The sequence below is a fragment of the Thunnus maccoyii genome, chromosome 7 (assembly GCF_910596095.1).
Source record: "Thunnus maccoyii chromosome 7, fThuMac1.1, whole genome shotgun sequence".
Lineage (NCBI taxonomy): Eukaryota > Metazoa > Chordata > Actinopteri > Scombriformes > Scombridae > Thunnus > Thunnus maccoyii.
The window spans coordinates 9,814,841-9,832,110 of NC_056539.1; the positions used below are offsets into that span (position 1 = coordinate 9,814,841).

The window sequence follows — 17,270 nt, forward strand, 5'->3', positions numbered from 1 at the left end:
TTAAGCTTGATGTGAAGTATTATTACCAGGCAACGAAGAGACAAACTGTGGTTCTATGCTGTGTTTGAAGATGGACTCGTAAAGAGCTACATAGGCAAGGATGCATTTTTTGACCTGCTTTGAATTTTTCATGTTTTCATTTTGCTGTCTGTGAATCAAAGGAAATATAATCAAACTCTTGCAAACTCTTGTTGAAAGTCTCTCTGAATCCATGTATCGTGCTCTCTCTCTTTCATCCATCTCTTCTATCCCTATTATCCATAGCGAGACGGACAGATTAAGAGAGGAGGACACAGGGAAGGAGGACAGAGAAGCCCGGAGTCAGAGAACAACAGAGGAAAAAGGGGGGAGTGGATCCTCTGTGTTTGCTGCTGTGTGGTTCTGGCTTTGGTCCAGCAGGGCCTGAGGACCCAATGTTGCAGCTCTGATGAAGAGAGCTCTGCAGCCCCTCTCTCCTCTCTCTCTGCTTCCCCTCTTTCCAACACTCCGCTCCTCCAACCAGTTCTCCAATCCTCACAGTTTCCCCCTGCCTCCCCTCGCATTCGCCTATACTTGTTAGCTTTCTCCACACCCCTTGCTCCCTCCCTGCCTGTACCCTGCCAATGTGATCCATGTGTTGTGCTCGAGCAGAGACTTGCTGAGGCAGCAGAAAGAGGGAATATTTACAGATCAGTCAGATGGGGTTGAGCTCTGCTCCTACTGCAAACTCAGTTCCTCGTCAATCACTGCTACAACAGCTGCAACACACTCGGGCATTTTAGCCACTCTGGATGCAAACACAAACAAACATGTACACTTACCCACATTTTTATACATTATATACACATACACACGTAGATACACACACCTAACATATGCATGTTGGTGCATGTACAACTGTAAAAAGTCATTCAAGTTAGAATTTAATTGCTGCTGCTATGTCGACTCCAATATACAGTAACTAATATTCTGACTATTTTAGTACACAACCTCACTGTCATTTAGGGTTTTTGGTTGGATTTGATTTATGGACCTACAAAAAACACCGATTCAAGGGATAACATGTTTAAGTGAGGACAATTACTTTCAACATGCTCTCCAGATGTTAACAGACAGACATAAACCTCGTTATATGAAACATGTGATCTAAAAAACAAAACTACACCAGGGTTGGGTATCATTTCAAGATTTTGAGTTAGTTTCGCTTCAAGATAGCGAAGTTGCGGTACCAATGCAAAGATACTTTTTTCATTGTCTTATGAACATGTTTTCTACAAATTCTTTTTCATTAAAAATATGCCAAACTAGTGGGTTAATCAGTCTTTCAATGCTGCAAAGTAATTTAAAACAGCAAATATTTGAGTAAGTAAACCAAATGAATCTGACTGAGCATTTGCTGCCAATTGTCAAACTTACTACAAAGCAAGGACTGTATGTATGTACTGTATGTATGTCCTTTGCATATCTCGAGAACCATTCATCCAATCTGCTTCAAACTTGGCAGTTGTATTGCTGGAGACTCAAAGATTTGCAGTGTCGAATTTGGTTTAATGTGGACACACAACACGTTCAATATTAATATACTTAGAATAATCAAGCGAACAGTGTTCTGTGTAGCAGCAGGGCAGGGCTTCAGGGCTCTACGACTGCATGTCATGAGCAAACCCTCGAGTCCCTGCATGAGTTGTCTGACAAAAAATATTTATGTTTTTCCTTTTTTTTTGCACTCCATAATAATAAAACCATAAGCATGAGCACAGCCTGTGATCAGAGCTGTACAATGAGTCAGAGAAAAGTTTTTTCACATGGTGTGCTCTAAAAAGAGAAAAGTAGACAGCGAAAACACAGCTTTTAATCAAGAATGGACAGACCCTTAGGCTACTTCCCACGGGTAGCTCAAAACCAGTATGTCTCATATAAGCACAAATCTTTTGAGCAAACATACCGACTAAAATGATCCAAACTGAAGCCACAGAAAATAAACAATCTAAGAGCCCAGTATGATCGATCCACTTTATTTAAGAATGCACATTTTTTCAAAAGCTGTTATTTTATTATTCATTTACAGTAGTTAACATCTGTGTATAATAGAATGTTAGTTTCTTTCATGTTGTTGGTGTATACACTCATTCACACCTCACATCAACAGTATTAATGTTTCTATGCGTTGAAATAGCAATGCTGGAGGCCAAGCAATCAGCCTGTTCTGAACAGGCACATTTTGAACAGGTACTGCACTAGTACTTGAAAAATTTCAATACTCCATTCTGAGCGCATATTTCAGTCAGAGCTGAACAAATATCCAGCCTCAATAACCAGCCCCTCTATTCATGCCCTAACAATCAGCTTCATCCAACACAAGACTAAGGGGCTAACCTAAACCTGCTGTCTGAAATGGAGCCTCAACACAACATCCACTACTGTCTGTATGTTGCCTCTTGGGCTGATAAAGACATCTAGCAAACTCTTTTTATCTTCACTCAGGAACAAACACATTTTCAGGTTGACTCTGTGTGCTGTTCACAGCAGGGATCAAATCAGAGGCGCATAAAAGTGTTCAATCAAGATGCATGTCCAAAAAACTACACCTGCATTAATGCGCAGCCATTCAATTTTTCCTTTCATCAGCTTAGTTCAAAGACTGAATTGATCAGATCTCTGTTTTGCACTTTTTTTCCAGCTGATGCCTCTTCCCCAAGTTTCCACTAACATCCAAGACAAGCCCAAGACAAACTGAAAACCCCACTGTTGTCTTTTTCCTTCTTTCTTCCTCTACTCTTGTTTTTCTTGCATCCATTCCCAAACTTGTGGATATGTAAAGGATGAATCACATAGTCCCATGGGAGTTTAACCAAAACTACACAGGCAGTGCAGAATACACACACACATATATATACACACACACACAGACAGTGTAACACACTGTTCTGCTCTAAGCAAACAGATGATGCTGCCAAAGAGAGGTGTTGCTCCTGCTAACTCTGTCAGCCCAACAAGGTCAACATTCAAAACACAGGCAGTGGGTGTGTGTTTGTGAATGTGTGCATGCATAAGTGTGTGGGAGTGTTTGTGTGGAGTGTGTAAACAGCACGGGAGACCTTGCCATCCACTTTGTGAATTCTCATACCCAGCTGGGGCAGATCTCCTGTGTCCTGCTCACCCTGTTGCCGTGCTGACGTCCTGCCAACACCCCGTCAATCACACTGACCCAGCCCACCCTCTAGGCTTCACACACACATTACAACACCTTTCTGCCTACCTCCTACCTCCATTGTACCTTTCTCCCTCACCTGCCGTTTAAGGTTAACAGGAGCCATAATGTCAGCAACCTGGCTAGTGTCATAATAACAGTTTGCCTATGCAGCGATGGTGTCACTCAAGGACAAACAGTTGCACTGTATCAGTGTGCCTGCCCTGATCTATTCAAAACTTTATTTCATGCATGCATTACATTTAAGGTTATCAGCTCTCACATATCTGATGTGACACTCGTAGGCTTAATGTCACGCTTTAATGCCTTTAAATAAAACTTAATGCTAATTGGAAATGATACAAGTTATCAGTCACTTTAATGGTTATCCACCAAACACCTTGTGTAATTTATGTGTAGCCTATCAACAGCGTAGCCAGTAACACGTAGGTCGACCTTCCCAGACAAGTTCCAACTGAAGCCAATTAAAGCCTGTTGTGACTCTGCATAACCAATACTCCAATGTCTATGCAGCTATATGCAGTGCTTATAGTCCCCGAAAAATGTGATTATCATATCCTATATTTTTAACCAACAGTTAAGCTATTTTTGAACCTTATGTAACATAAGCATCCTGACACAGCTCCACAGTGTTGACTTGCAAAAAGGCCATGAGCTGTATTTTCTTCTACACCCTTCAAAAGGATTTATTATTAACACCTCAGTAAATATGCAGTATTAACAGACATCTTGGTATCAACCCATGTTGCCTGGAACCACAATGACCTGACGCTTCCCTTTTATGGGATGAATATCATGTCATATTTGGAAACTGAAAAAGAAAAGCTTTGAAAAGTTGAAACTCGTGTTTGAAAGCTTGAAATCTAATGAAAAAGGTTTTGCAAGATTGAAACTAAGTTTTGAAGGCTTGTATATTGTTTTGGTAGGCTGAAAAAGATTTTCAAATCTCTGCTAACATTATTTTGTATTTGAGTTTTCCTTCTTCACAACTGCAGCTCTCTTTTTACAGTGTTTCTCCAATACATTGTCAGAGTTTCAAATTTATCACTGTTCTCCCAGCGTATTAGTTTGTTTTCCAGGTTTGAAACCTTGTAAGTGTTGATCTGAAAACTGGTGCACTTACATTGGGAAAAACATTTTTGAAAAGTTGAAACTTGAGTTTCAAAAGGGCAAATCTTTAATTTAAAAACTTTTGCGGATGTACATTTGCACTCGTACGGAAGACTGTTCTTTCAGAGCTGAGTTTACAGCACCCACTCTTCAGAGATCTGCCCACACAGTTGCGAGCTTGCAAGTTGCGTGATTTGTGTAGGCTTTTTGCATACAGACATGCATGAAATTGGGAATATCCTGCTCTGGCTCAGTCTGTAAATCTAAATCTAATAATAAATTAGGGCTGCAGCTAAAGAGTACTTTCATTTTTAATTATTCTGCCAATTTTTTTTCTCGATTAATCGTTTTGTCTATAAAATGTCAGAAAATTGTGAAAATAAAGGCTATATAATTACTTAGAGCCCATGGTGATGTCTTCAAATGTCTCATTTTGTCCAATCAACATTCAAAACTACAAAGATATTTAGTTTGCCATCATGTATGACACAGAAAAGCTTCAAATCTCACATATGAGAAGCTGCAACTACAGCTTGGCATTTTTGCTTCATAAATGACAAACGATTTTTTGATCAAAATAGTTGTCTGTCGATAGACTAATTGTTGCAGCTCTATAATAAATATGTTCAAACCAGCTAATTTCTTAATTTCTGCAGTAGCTTGTAAAAAGTACTGTGGTCACACCTATGGATATTGGTATAGGCCTTCACTTACGTTTGCAATGCACTGAAGAAAAAAGACAAGTCAAAGAAAAACTTAATTTCTCTTGAGTCTGAGCAGATTAACCTCATCTCATTCCGCTGCCTCCGCGTTGGGCCGTACATCTCTCTTGTGTGTGTGCGTCTCCCTGTCCACTGGGTTTTTGTTTTCTGTTGTTTTTCTGTCTGTCCATCTTTGTGTGTTTCTCATTTGTTTTCAGGAGTAGTGGAGAGGAAGGCCTCATGTAAAAGTTGAGCCAACTCTGAGCCAGACATTAATAATTGAGGAGGGCAGGAGGGGAGAGAATGGCTCCTGCAATATTCATATGTCATATTGACTTGACTGCCAGCCACTCGCCAATGCACCCAGTACTTATGAAGTCTCACAGATAACTGAGGATGCAATGCTATGTCCTCCCCCAGCCTCCTCCTCCATCTCCCTTTCTTTCCTTCCTTCTGTATATTTTCTCATTTCCATCCATATGCCACCTCTACTCTTTCTCAACACCCTCCCTCACTTTGCCATCTCTCCTCTTGTCCCCTTCTCCTTCCCTCTGCCACTTCTTTTCATCCCCTTCTCATCTGCTGCCATCTCTCAGAAGAGTATGGCGTGCCCATGGGCCAAATTCAATTATAAACCAAATTAAAGAGATGCTTCTCAACTCCCTCAACAGACAAAAGGACCACACGCATGCAGCAGACACGCCGAAGGGTTACAATCACACACACATACACATACCCACACCCTACCCACCCACATACACACACACACACACAGGCAAAGATATTCACTCTACAGTCTCTACAGTCTGCAAAAGATTGACACAAATCATTGACCAGGAAATGGACAAACTATAAATTCTGTGAGTGCAACTGTGAGTGCAACCTTGAGTTCAGCCCCCTCCCCAAATGTTCACTGACAGAGCTTTCCCACTGTTGCTCTCTAAAAACCTGCCCTTTCTGGCTCTCCATCTCTCCAGGCCCCTGATGCAGTCTTTAATTAGCCATGGTAATGGTAACATAGCTGTGAGTAAGTAGCCAGCCGCCTGAACGGTCCAAATCTGGGAGGACCATCTGATGAATTAGACAGTAAAGCGGGGAGAACCATCGTTAGTACCAGCCGTCTGCATTTTAGCATCAGCCGTAAAATATCAAATCCTCAAAAAGAGTTGGAGTGTTTCTGAGGTCAACCAATTATCGAGCGCTGCAGGCTACACTGGCTGCCTTTCAACGTGATTAGATCTGAACCCACCAGAGGACATCCGGTCCACTTGTTCTCTTGTTCAGAGAGCTGAGATTAAAAAGCTAAGAATGAAATAAAAATATTTTTTGTATGCTGTAAATTCATCGTATGCTGCTCTTAGCAGGGGAAGAGAGGGAGAGCTGGACAGAAGGGAAAGAAGGATTTGATGCGAGGAGAGTCGCCTGCATCTTCCAAAACAGCCTCAGGCTGAAAGCAACGAAGAGAGCAGAGATTTAAAAGAATACTGCTACTGTTGTTAACACTACAACATCAATTTTGGTGATTTGCATGTTTTTACTTGAAGGTCTTTAATAAGCTGAACAATTGTCATGACCCCTGGGACAATAAAATTCACTGAAAACCTATAACAACATTTGTTAAATGCATAAATTGAAAATGAGGCCACTGCATAACATTCCTAAAAGCTCGACTTTTTAATAATGCAAACTAGAAAGAAAAAAAAACACTAAAATCATAAAAAAATAGATCATTCCTATGACTGCATGTAAACAGGTTGTTCCCTCATCAGCATGTGAAAGAAAGAGACACCATAATATAAAGATTCAATGCTTATAACTCCTGGGGGACTACACTAGTATGACCTTGGTGTTAATGCATGTATAGGGGAAGATGCCTCAAGTCTTTGTGTGTGCGTGCGTGTGTGTGTGTGTGTGTGTGTGTGTGTGTGTGTGTGTGTGTGTGTGTGTGTGTGTGTGTGTGTGTGTGTGTGATGGAACGTGGCAGGGAGTGGTGGTGGGTAGCGGGTGTTGCAGTACGTCACCTCTGCTCTTCCTGGGGATAAAGTAACATTAATTCTCCATGCTGAATAGATATAGCCTGGGGGCTCAGACAATACATGGGAACAACAAACAATTCACACACCATACACACCAACTTAAAAGAGCCATAAACCACCAACCTCCCACACTGTCCTTACTGAACTAGGCCTGTGACATTACTCTGCACCACCACCCAGTTAATCACACAAATACACACACACACACACACACACACACACACACACACACACACACACACACACACACTATCAATTTGTGGAGCACAAGCACAGCGCAGTAATAAATATGTAAATAACCCCACAGTTTGTGCCTGTGTGTGTGTGCTGGAGGAAACAAATGCATAGTACCCACAAGGAGAGTAGGTGTAAGCTTTTATGTCATCCTGTATTGAGATGACACACCCAACAATGCACAAGTTACAATGCACAAGTTTGCACTGAGCACACACACAAAATGACCTATCCATGACAGGAACTGTGTACAGATGGATCAACAAATACAAATGGATCAGTCGGAGAGCAGTGCATCCCCCTTGCCACCAAACCTTACACACACACACACACACACACACACACACACACACACACACACTATCACACTATCCATGACTGTGACAGTGGGATGGGAGAGGGGTTGTCTATCATTGTCCTGTAAGGGGATATCTGAGCTGATGTTGGCGACTTATCCACACTCTTCATAATCCATTGTGTGTGTGTGTGTTTGTGTGTGTGTGTGTGTGTGTGTGTGTGTGTGTGTGTTGCCAACCAGGCCTGGTGTTGTTGATAAGAGCTGAGGGCTTAGTCCTCAGTCACAGGGACACACTCAGAGCATTAATGAGCCCACAGCACAGAGGAGAGCCTCTGCCAAAAAGGTCTTTATCAGCCACTAGGAGCCTGTGTGTGTGTGTGTGTGTGTGTGTGTGTGTGTGTGTGTGTGTGTGTGAGAGTGAATGAGTGAGTGAGTGAGAGAGTGAGAAAGAGACAGTGAGACACAGAGAGAAAGTGAAGGGGGATAGTCCCTGTGTCTTCATATGTTTTTGTTCCCCCCGATTGTATTTTCAGAAAAAAGTATTTGTGATCAAACACACTCTCTCCACACACACACACACACACACACACACACACACACACACGCACACACACACACACACACACACACACACACACACACCCTCGGTAGTGGGTATAGCCTGAAGGTGAGGCTGGAGGTTGAGATGCAACACACAGCAGTTCTGTCTGAGAGGGTGCATCCATCACACAGACAGCTTTAACTCAGTGTGTATGAGTGTGTGAGGGAGAGACTGTGTGATTTCAGAAGTTAGTTAGCTGGGTAACAGGGTAATTTTGTTATCAGGACAACCAAAGCCAAGCGACAAGGTGACTGAATGACAGGATTATATTGGTTGTCAACATGAGGCGATGGATAAACATCAGAAACAAAACGGAGACATGGACAGACTGACAGAAGACAGATAAGGTGACGGGGAAATGACGAGGAAATGTCTGCATGTCTGTCTGACTGTTGCACGTAACACAAGGACAGTGAGTCTAATCCCACAGTTCTCATATACACGAGCACAAGAACAAGTGATGAGCACTTCAAAGTGTACACAAAGCAGACAGGAAGAACACACTCACCTATGTACGACACTGCAGAAAAAAAAACAGTTGTCAGCTCCAACTTTCTGATAAATGGTTTTTCTTCCACTCTCCATGATTTGTCATGTTTCAGTAACCAACAGGCACTCCTTTCATCTGCGAAAGGTACAAAGCAGAAGGAAGGATGGTGGCATCAGGAGAGGTGTCTGGTGAGCACCCCTGAATTTTGCTCATCATTTATTTTTGAATAACAAATCAACAAAAATCAAACAAACAGCCAATCAGTCAGTCATCCATAAAGAGAGAGATGAAGGGGGATCAGGCGGAGTGAAACTGGAGAGTGGGTTTGAAGTATTTCAGGTTTAGGACTGTGCATTAAGAATTTATGGGATCTAAGAGATGCTGGTTTGAGATTACAGCAGGGGAGAGGTTCACTCAGCTATAGAGTGTAACTGGTACCTGGTAGGGGAGAAACTGCAGAGGTGAGTGTACTATGACATTGGGGGGTCTCTATCAGATGTACACACAGGAGGAGGAGGAGGAAACAGAGCAATGGGGGGTAGAAAAACATTGTTTATAAAAAAAAGAATTAAGTCATCCTTTAACAACAAGGCTTTGACTTTAACAAAAGCCTTGAATAAAATTAGATTTGCAAACATAGCTACAAAAGGGGGGTCATACTAGGCCACATAATGATCAGCAGAGTTTGTCATAGTAAACATTAAAACCATCTAGCCAAGGGTTTTTATGGCCAGTGTACCTGCAATTTGAGTATGGATGAGAAATTTTGCTAACTGTCATTCAACACAAGATGTCTCACCACCTGTTTGTAATTGTAAATGACTTACTTCTGAATTACATTACTTAAAGTTACTACAAGGAACTTTCATTTCATGTTGATTTTAGGGGAGGAGGAGTGTTGGTGCTGAGCAAACGTATTGCTGTGTCCCCACATTCATCAAATGAAAAACTCTCGTAGGTTATCAATAATTAGTCAGACAACGAACGCTACAATTATAAACTGAAAGTGTCTGCTCCATTACAATCCGCAGCAGCAGCAGAGTCACACACAAACCAGATCCTGAGGAAGCTGGCTAAAGTTATGGAAACCTGCAGGCAAGTGGCAAACAACAACCAGCCCACAACCAAGGAACACTCCATCCAGTTCATCAGGCCTGGAGAGAACACAGAAGAGCCTTCTTAGATGCCAGTCACCAGGAAAAGATTGGCAAATGATGGTTGACATCGGTCAGCAGTTGCACTTCCCCCCTGAGACCACCACCACACCATTCTGGCCAGACATAGTGCTTTGGTCTGCCGCTGTCAAGACTGCTCTACTCATCGAGCTCACCATCCCGTGGGAGGAGGGAATGCAGGCCGCCCACGAGCACAAGAGGGCAAAACACTCAGATCTGGCTGCTGAGTGTAGGGAAGCAGGATGGACTACCACCACCTTCCCCATGGAAGTAGGCTGTCAGGGCTTCATCAGCACATCAACGCTATGGCTGCCTCGGGATGTAGGGGTATCAAGGGCGAAGCTCCAAAGAGCCACAGAAGTACTCGCTGAGGAAGCAGAGAAGGGCAGCTTTTGGCTATGGCTGAGGCAGAAAGACAAGAACTGGGGGTCTACACAACAAGAAAGGGCAGCTGCAGGGGGTAGCAAGGAGACGTCCCTGCCACCACTCCGCTGATATTCAGATATTCTGGAGCTGAAGGAACAAAACATCAACAAATGGTGGTCTCCGGCTGAGGACCCTGCAGCTGACCCCATGGGGCCATGGGAGGCGCAACAGACAGAAATGTCTAGCAGGTAACAACATCCCCCTGTACAATCTAAAGAAAACTAAATTAAAATACATTTCCCCCGATGCTTAGGCTCATCAGGGGATGAACTCAAGCCTGGCAGGCTGCAAGGCTAGCAATACACTGGCAGAAGCCCTGAAGAATGCATTTCCCATGAGCACCACCTCGTGTCATAAAGATCTTGGCTTGCGCATGCGTTTGTTTTGAAAGCGAGTGGAAGAAAGACGCTACTTATTTTTAATACTATTTTTCTTTTTTAAACACAGCTGTTTGCAGGAAGCATAGCCATGAGGTAATGTATCTATTTGTGGCTATGTAGATTAATTAGATTAATAATTGACCTAATATTAATAATTGTAATATGACAATGGTAAAACAAAGTTAACTTTGTCTTAGTACCGTTCATACACCTGGGTCACATGTAAGGCTGCATTCACACCAAATCCAGCAATGCAGGGTTGTGTGGACGTGTGGGTGTGTTTGTGCTTTAAAACGTTACCACTGTGAAACAATCAGAAAATGTTTTATTTCTCAGATTCACTTCTTTGTTCTCGCTACACTGCTGCTCAGTCTCTTCATTCACTCTCTAGCTTGCTCGACCACCACTGCTCTCTCTCTCGCTAGTACTCTCAGCTCACTCGTGCTTTCTCTCTCTCTTTCTCTCATCTGTTTTAAAATGAGTCATAAAGCCGACATGTCTAACTTTACTTTTAACCTTATCAAACGAGAAATGTCCTCTCATCACCCTAGTAACGTCTTTGTACTCCCTCATGCTACAATGCTACATGTAATGTAAACACTTCCAGTCTGTGTGCAGTAAATCGTTTCGTCTGAGTTCGCAAGGAATCTGACGTGGTGGAAGACATTTAGAATAACTATATAGAAATATCCAATCTTCTCACTGATGGTCTCGTTTGCTTATGTAGGTCATACAGAGGCATCATAAGACTGCTTCATAGCCAGTTAAAAGTTCATTGTAGTAACTTTAAGAAATTAAGGTATATTTACATTTTTCTGTTCCCCCCTTGTTAAAAAAATAAAATTAAAAAAACTGCAGGAAAAACAATGATTAGAGGTCATATTAGACTAGAAGGAAAGGATACATATGACTGGCTGTTTGACAGTATCATTTTTGCTTCATCAAGACAAAAAAACCTGATGACTTAGTATGATGGACAGAATGAATGACAACGCAACAAGTATAAAAAAGTCTTCCATATGAAAATAAGACATTTGAAGGATGACACTGATTATGTGTCAGTAATCAGTGTGAGAAGCTCTGATGGAGGACGCCTTAGACACAAGAACAGTCGAGGTTCCTGCGTGAGGACATCAAGTACGCGCACACTCATAAGAGACCAAGATTACAAAACAGATTGTGTCTGTACTCTTGTAGTCTGCATACAGACATAACACAAAGACACACATGCTCACATAACATGTCTGGTTCCTTAAACAGCATGTGTCTGCTTACCCAGCCCTGGAGTAATAGCAGTCATTACCGTGCCCGAGCAATGTGAGCACATACACTCTCACTCTCTCTCTCTCTCTCTCTCTCTCCCCCACACACACACACACACACAGTGTCCAGCATGTTATTACAGCAGCAGTGTAGCTTATTACTCTGCCTCAACACCACTCAATTATTCAGCCTGAGTCCACGGGGAAAGGAGAAGCAGCTCAGTGTGCTACTTACAACACGCCTAAGTAGGCCAAAGAGACTGAAACTAAAGTATGACACACAGACACACCACATCACCACTGTGCAGACCATGGTAACTGGGAACTCCATGTACAGAAAATACATTTTAGGAAACGGTTTAGCGATTCAATGTGTGTATGTGTAATGGTTGAGTCACTTTTTATGAACGTGTGAAGTCACAAGAGGCCAAATAAATCACTGGCAGGAGGGACAATTAGCAGGGCAAAGCTCAACGTGGCCTAATTTTGACTTCACATGAGTGTAACATTTGTGGTTGTGATGAATTCATAGATTTATACAAAACTATGTCTTCACCATTACAACATTTGCCCTTCATTTCTGTAAGAGCACATTTCTTCTTAAAACATTCCTGTTGATCCTCCTTAATAGAAATAAAACTGGTGCATCCCCAGTCGTATATATCTTTGCTGGCTTACCTACACACACACACACAAACCACAGATGACGATACAACCTTGCTTGATCCCCCAGTATTTTATTAAATACTTTTACAACCTTGTGGAGAAATACAGAGAGAGGAGGCAGAGGAGCTGAGAGGAAGAGAGAGAGAGGAGGGAGCAGACCTATTTTAGAGTGAGATTAAGCAGAGCTGTGTTGAAATAGAAGCCCTGACTGACCAAGCCATGATCTGGGGACTTATTAAAGACTCTTATTAAAAAGTTAGGAAGGCCCTAAGTACCTTACAATAAGAAAAGGGGGGGGGGGGGGGGGGGGGGGGAATAACACAGTGGAGGGGGTGATGCATGTGGCGAAGAGAGGACTGAGTTTAGCTCTTCCTTCTTTTCTGCTTTCACTCACACACACACACACACACTCCATGACCATCTCCCTCCCCGCTCATCTCTGCTGACTCCTCCTCACTCTCCAACCAGGTCAGCTAAATAAAGTCCACGGTTTTAGCCTAATTTCTGACAGCCTGAAGACTCCACACAAACACATGGCACTAACACGCAGCCGCACACACCCAACGCGCATGCACTCACAGACATCAAGTGCCGAGTGTCAAGTTATTATATATATATATATATATATTGCTTGGCAGTGTACAGCACGGTCGTTGAGCATAACACAGACCGGTAAAGGCTCATTTGGTCCTGTGTAACTGCAGAATATCCCGCAGAGAGCAGAGAGAGTGCTGTACCACCTGCTTATTGATCAGTTAAAAGATAAGGCTTGCTAGAGCTAAACATCTGACGCCAAGGGGAGTGTTGGCGTAGACCTGCCTGTCTACTTTCCCTGGGACCCTGGGGATGTGGATCGAAGACCACAGTGTGTGTATGTGAGTGTATTTGTATGAGATATGACATTACATTAAACAAACAGTGAGAAAAAAGAAAAAGTATAGCATATATGCATACGTTTTCCTTCATTGTTTTGCCCCTCTTTCTCCCTCTTCACTAAATACTAGATATCAGCGCTTTGTCCTTCAAACCAGAGCAGGCAGGAAGCATAATGGAAACCATGGCAACGAGAAGGAAAACAGACAGCACTGCTTGCTCTGAGTGAGGCTGGATGGATGTATGGATAGATGGGGTTTTCTGAGAGGACAGCTGAAGGGGAGATGAACTGAGAAGGTACGTGGGTGAAAAAAAAATCTGTTTCTCACCACTAGTTTTCAACACGTTCCCCCCTTACATGCATGTTTGACAAAGACAGGGAGACACACACACACACACACACACACACACACACACACACACACACACACCAGCACACTGTGGACCTTCATTTTCTTGGCAGATCTGCAAGACTTTGAGGCATAATGTGAGCCGGTACTTTGGTTTAATAAGGGCTCTGTGGGTTTTTCTTTACAATTTCCAAGTCTCAGCTATCAAAGTTAGTCATTAAACATGTACAGCCCACAGATTTCAGCTGGACTCAAGCCAACGAAAAGCATGCAGATATTCCCAGTCACTAAGGTTTTGGCATAAAGTCTATTTTGTGAACCTTAGCTAACAGCATGTAGTGGCTGGCATTAAGGTTTGCTCAGATGTTAGGCTGCTTTCCCACAGCAGTAAGCTGGAATTATAATGTCAAATTTAAAACAAACATCACAGAAACAAACGTACAAGGACTAAAGTGAAATTATTCTAATTTATTCCAGGCTTAATCCCTCATAATATCCCTGGTAAGTAGCTGTAAGCAGGCAGACGCACATACACTATAGGCATTAGAGTGTGTATGGGAGACTGACTGTGAGTAAGTCCCCTTTCTCTTGAGTAACCAGCACTAGGAATACTCAGACCATTCCTTTCTTGTTCGGACAGATGAAAGGGGACAAAACAAACATTTATGGAAAATAAAACAAACTATAACTTGTAGCATGTTTGCCTAGCCTACCAAACTAGAATATTTTTTACCTTGCCAAGTTTGTCCGCTCATGTATTAGCGTTACATTTGAGTCAGTGGCAAGCAGATGTTTCTTCGAATGATTAATACTCACAATGTTTGAGAAACCCAGAAGGTTGTTAAAACACTTGCTTTTCTGGTGGTACTTCAATCCATAAAAACTAACTATCTGAGACTAAATATGACGTTCACTGCACAATAAAAAGATTAACATCTACCATCTTTATTTAGAAACAGAACTGCAACTTAAGAAAATCTTTATTGTGTAGTGGAGAGAATACTTTTTTATCCACATGGTTAGAAGAGCAGCAGTGAGTGAGGGATAATCAACGAGTAGGTGTGTGTTTAACGGTTTTAAGACATGACGTGGAGGCGATGAACCACCCGATGCGAAGCGGTTCTCCACGAAGTGCCTTAAATCAGTTTAAGGCACACCTACAAGTTGATTATCCCGCTTATACCATGGTCATTTGCCAACAATGTAAAATTTCACTAAAATTTTTGGTGAAAGTTTTGCAAAAACGGAAAGGTTATGAAGCAAGAGCTTGCTGTTGTCATGACATCGTGCCACACTGTACTCGCTGCCAGCATGAACCAAGGCATAAAATCCACGTCCTTAAGCATAACCACAGAGTAGGCTATGTCTCTTCTTTTGTTTTTAGTAGAGAAAGTCTCAGTATATTAACTGCCCATTTTATTTATTACCTTTTTTGTATTAATCTCATCCCTCTCTTCCTCTATCATTTTAAGCTCTTCAGATGTCAGTTCCTTGTGCCATTTTTCCACTTGGTTTCTTCTTTTCTTCTTCATTTCTTTTTCCTCTGCTGCGTCTCATTCTTCAAAACTTCATAACGAGTAAGCTTTGACAGCTGTGCTCTTTAATGTTGCTATGGTTACAGGTTGGGTAGCGGATGAATTTAGAACGGTAATTAAACTTGAGCCAAACTACGTGTGTAATACACGCTTGGAACGCACACCTGCCAGCCAATCAGAAAAGAGTATTCACCCAGATCATGGTATATATTTTGTTTAACAACCTGGGGTTTGCATATTTCAGAGTATGCTAATGAATGTAATGCTAATACATGAGAAGCACAAACTGCTAACTTGTTAAGTGTTTTAACCATATAAACTATAACTTGTAGCATGTTTTAGCTTAATAAACTATAACTTGTATCATGTTTCAGCCTTAAAGACTAGAACTTGTAGCATGTTGTAACATAATAAGCTATAATTTAGCATGTCAATGGACAACATTTTGTAGCATGTTTTAGCTTAATAAACCAGAACTTGCAGCATGTTTTAGCCAAATAAAGTTTAACATGTAGCATGTTTTAACCTTATAAACCAGAATTTGTAGCATGTTTTAGCCTTATAAAGTTTAACATGTAAGTTAGCATGTTTTAACCTTATAAACCAGAACTTGTAGCATGTTTTAGCCTTATAAAGTTTAACATGTAAGTTAGCATGTTTTAATCTTATACACCAGAACTTGTAGCATGTTTTAGCCTTATAAAGTTTAACATGTAAGTTAGCATGTTTTAACCTTATAAACTAGAACTTGTAGCATGTTTTAGCCTTATAAAGTTTAACATGTAAGTTAGCATGTTTTAATCTTATAAACCAGAACTTGTAGCATGTTTTAGCCTTATAAAGTTTAACATGTAAGTTAGCATGTTTTAACCTTATAAACTAGAACTTGTAGCATGTTTTAGCCTCATAAAGTTTAACATGTAAGTTAGCATGTTTTAACCTTATAAACCAGAACTTGTAGCATGTTTTAACCTAATAATATATAATTATAATTTATAGCTATAATTTAGCATGTCAATGAACAACATTTTGTAACATATTTTAGCTTAATAAACCAGAACTCGTATCATGTTTAAACTAATACTTACAGTTTGTTGTAGCCTAATAAATTTTAACCTGTAGCATGTTTTAACCTAATAAGCTAACTTATAACTTGTAGCATTGTGTAGCCGAATAACCTTAAACTAGCTACATCTTACAGCATGTTTTAGCCTGATAAACTATGACTTGTGGCATGTTTTCACCTAACTCAGTTCAAGCTCATCATTCTTTAAACCCTTGTGAATCTGAAACATATTCTTTGAAAGTACTAAAGAATAAATCATAAATCTCACCTTTAACCGTCCATGTCCATTTTTTCGAGCGTCTTTTCCACCTCAAGCTGGTTGCGAAGTCCCTCCTGCTGTATTCAAGAGACAAATTTATTGCAGCTGGGGAAGCACCTTCCAGCAATTTACTGAACCGTATGGTTCACTATTTTACAAACTACGGACACAACTATTGTTCCAACCTTAGTTGAAGGACCCAACACATCCATGGTTCACTCACTGATTATTAGACCTCTTTTCTACATGAGCGTGTACAGACCTTTCCGCTTGATTGACATCGCCCTCACTCTCTGCCTGCACCTCTACCACTCTTCTCTTTCCACATTACAGTCACTGAAAGTTATGGACAGAAAGTATTTATATAGCTCTACATAATTTGCATATTATTATACATGAATGGACCTTAATACCTTCATCATTCTTACTGGTACATTGAGTTACTGCAGGTGACCTCAGGTAAATTCATAATTCCATTATGGGGCTGCTCAACTTCAATCCGAGATTATGTCTAATGAGGATAATTTACTGTAAAACACCTGTGTGGGTGTGCAAGGCAGGGCTTCTAAGGCTAATTACAGCTCTCAGCTGCCAGCAAGCATGCACTGTGGTCCATTT

At 41.4% G+C, this 17,270-nt stretch overlaps 1 protein-coding gene across 13 annotated transcripts in view; it reads right to left on the bottom strand.

Annotated features, from left to right (window-relative positions):
- dab1a (DAB adaptor protein 1a) overlaps positions 1 to 16,988 on the bottom strand; it is a 240,938-nt gene extending 223,950 nt beyond the window's left edge. For 8 of the 13 annotated variants that reach the window (XM_042417224.1, XM_042417223.1, XM_042417221.1 and 5 more), the window contains exons 1-3: positions 16,838 to 16,925; positions 16,662 to 16,729; positions 8,679 to 8,795 (exon numbers count right to left, since the gene is read on the bottom strand). The gene's annotated coding sequence lies outside the window, so the exon portion shown is untranslated. Of the gene's footprint in view, positions 1 to 8,678; positions 8,796 to 16,661; positions 16,730 to 16,837 lie in introns of all 13 variants that reach the window. The other 5 variants (XM_042417214.1, XM_042417213.1, XM_042417215.1 and 2 more) reach the window with 5 other exon arrangements.
- Positions 16,989 to 17,270: the final 282 nt, after the last annotated feature.